Below are 3,531 nucleotides of genomic sequence, written 5' to 3' on the forward strand. Positions count from 1 at the left end.
CAGCTTCCTCTAGTATACCCTGCAATATGTCTCTCGCTTGCTTGTTATATTGACTACTCCTGTCTGACCTATCTGCCCCAGGCCTTAGAGCTACATTAAAGTCACTGCCCCATATGATATGTGTGGCGTCCATCGCAAGAACATGTCCCCAGAGTGCCGTAAAAAACCCTGGAGTGTCAACATTGGGTGCATAACAGTTCACGATTACAACAGTGTCTGTACCAAGCCTACCCCACAGTATCATATATCGCCCTACAGGGTCCAGTTTCACCCCCAATTCTTGGAATGTAAGTGACTTTTTGAGTAACACTGCAGTCCCTCTAGCATACAACAAGTATGATGAAAATTTCCTAATGAGGGCCCAGCTACTAGCGAATTTAGTGTCCACCCGTGGGCGGAGATGCGTCTCCTGTAATAAAGCTATTTGCACCTGGTGCCTGTCCAAGTACGCCAATACATTTCTACACTTCCTTGCATCGTTAAGGCCCCTTACATTCCAGGATAAGACCGATATTTTATCCAGTGCATTGTCAGCCATTGTCATTATTGCGAATCATCACATCCAACACACTCACGTGCTTAGTCCGCCGATCAGTCGCATCACATCTCAGCCTCTGTGTATTATGTAACTTCATTCGAATCCAATCTTCATCACATTCATACCCCTTATCCCCTCCCCCTCCAATTTGACAGCTCTCAACTACGACGTGTCGCCACCACTCTGTCCCATCTCGTAGGTCTGTGAACAAGAATAGTACAAGCAATGCAGGCCATCTGACATAAGGTTTCGCAGTATACCAACAACCAATCACCCAGCAGGGCCCTGCTATCCAGCATTTAAAGATATGTATCAGAAAGCGAGGCACATGGCCACTAAAGGTTAAAGCTAAGCAAACAGTGCCAGCCACGGTATAAACTTGCCAGACTTTGCAACCCAAATAGACAACTGTAGATATAGCAGTCAAGAGGCCAAAAAAGCAAAGGAAAGTAGTTCCAAGGTTCCATTGCACTCTAATACGAGTGCACCCACCCTCCACCCACTGAAGCAGCCCCAACTTGCCAGTAACCCCATCCCCCCACCCTTAACAGTACCCAAACATCCCAACATTTTCATCAGTGGCAACAAGTGCAATGGGGTACACCCTTCGGGGTGCATCCTAGAAGTGCACAAAGCCACCCCCCACACCTCGCCTTTGATCTCGATTTCTCACACTCGGCGCGGCCCAGGTAGCGGGGGGGGGGGGTGCCTGAAATACATTACCACCATAGTCCAGTGTTCGTCCGGTGACCTCCGTTAGCATATGAGATGTCCATCATTTAGGCCCCTTCAGTGGACCCAAAGAGGCCACACAAGCGCCAGAACAAAATCTATGCCTGTAGTGTCCAGCGTCATTCGTCCTCATTGGCCGAGTGGAAGTCCTCTTGTCTGTCCTCACCATTACGCCGGCCCTCCGCACGTTCTCGCTTAAGTTGTTTCACAAAATCCTCCAACTGTTGCGGATTGGCAAAGAAATGCTGTTTCGCTTGATGTGCCACTCTCAGTTTAGCTGGGTATAACAGTGCATAGTCGACCTGTAGCGTTCTAAGCTTCTTTTTGACGTCTATGAACTTACGCCTCTGCTCCTGCACCACAGGAGTGAAGTCCGGATAAATGGAGAAGTTGACCCCTTCACAGGATAGTGTGTGGTTGGTGCGAGCTGCCCTAAGAGCTGCGTCGCGATCTCGATAATTTAGGAGTCGGGCGATGATGGGTCGTGGCGGAGCCCCAGCATTGGGCCTCGGTCCCAGTGACCGATGCGCTCTTTCAACAATAAATTGCTTGGAGAATGCCCCTGGGCCAATCGCAGCGATCAGTATCTTCTCCACGTAGGACTCCATTCGCCCCGTATTGGTCGATTCCGGCCCTCCTACCACGCGTATATTATTGCGACGACTTCTGGCTTCCAATTCTTCATTCTTCGCAGCTATGATCCTGAGCACATTGTCCATTCTCGCAATTTGCGTCGTGTGGGTGGCCGTCGTATCATCATTTTCGGATATACGTTGCTCGGGCGCTGTAATACGTTCCTCATGGATATCCATTTTGTGCACCACGGCGTCCATTCTCGATGACATCTTGTCTACTTTGTCCACTATAGTGGCGAACCCCTGCCTCATTTCTTGCATCATCTGTTGGAAGTCAGAAGCGGCGGGGTGGGAGTCAGTTTCTGACACAACGAGGGCACGAGAGCTTCCCGCCCCTTGCACGTTTCGCAGCCCCTTCTTGGCCGCCATCGAGTCAAACGATAACTTGGGTTGCGTATTGTCTAGTTTGTCCATGGTTAGTCGTCAGGAGATATCCGAAGCAGTCGATAGTAGACGTTCGTTGCAGTAGGCGAGAAGCCGCCGGAGAATGTGATGATACACAAGCGCCACTCACCACAAGTACCCCTATATGCAGAGATGATGATTGGTCATGCAGCATGCAAGCAGCCCTACACCAGTAATTGAGCGCACAGGACGTAGTCCAAATCAGGGGATAGCCAGCAGGAAGTAGGGTGATCAATATCAGTGGCTGTCCCTCTTTCGCTCAGCTCCCCGAGGCAAGGAGGCAGACTGACAGCGCTGTATATAGCAAGTAGGGCCGACGTCGCTAATGTCTCCTTCTTAACAGCAGGCACCTGCTGTGGTACCTGTAGGGGTTGGTAGAAACACTAGGACCAAGCCACAAGCGACGCTACAGTACCCAGTAGACAAAGTAGGCATAAATAGCGCCTCGCGTCGCCGTTGCCTCAACACGGCTTGGCAGCAAGGAGAAAAAAGAGAGAAAGAACCCACTAGGCGTTCGGAGTGTCCTCTGCAAGGGTTGCGCGTTCAAGGACAAGGTCACCACTCTCTGTAGGTAGCTCTCCCGGTCCCGTGCATACAGCGAATATCAGATGTGCCGGTGCGCTATGGGCTTCTGCGTGGGTGCAAGGAGCGGCTGATACAACAGTCAGCGACCATTTCCCCAATTTCGATGATCGGGTGCAGTGCAGTCAGCCTCTGCAAATTATTGGCCAATGAGCGAGGCCGGCCAGGGTTCCAAGCAGCCGTATCCCACTTTTTGCCGCCGCGCGCAATGGCCGCCATCCCTCCCGGCCGTCGGTGCCCAGCTACCGCAGTGTTTCCTCCACGGCGGTATCAGCGGCGGATTACAACAGCAGCTGCCCAGCATTCAGAGGCGGTATCTCTACCGGATGCTCCCTTTGCCTCGCTAAAGACTGACCTGTGGCTAGCGCTGACTGGAGAGGCTCCGCACGAGTGTATGCTGTGAGGCCCACTCGCCTCGTGGTGTGCCGCGGACTCCCGTAGGCCGCCAGTCCCATCAGTGGCTCCAGCCGCCTCCAAGCCCCGTTCCGGTCAGATCTTCCGGCAGCTGTATCTTCGGATAGAGAGACTGTTGATTAACAAAATTTGCACCGAGGCTGCACTAAGGTAGGCTCACTCGATCAGCGTGGTCAGGACGAGCATAGGTGGTGGTTGTGCAGGATAAATATCGGATGTTAACTC

The sequence above is a fragment of the Lissotriton vulgaris genome, unplaced genomic scaffold (assembly GCF_964263255.1).
Source record: "Lissotriton vulgaris unplaced genomic scaffold, aLisVul1.2 SCAFFOLD_1358, whole genome shotgun sequence".
Classification (NCBI taxonomy): Eukaryota; Metazoa; Chordata; class Amphibia; order Caudata; family Salamandridae; genus Lissotriton; species Lissotriton vulgaris.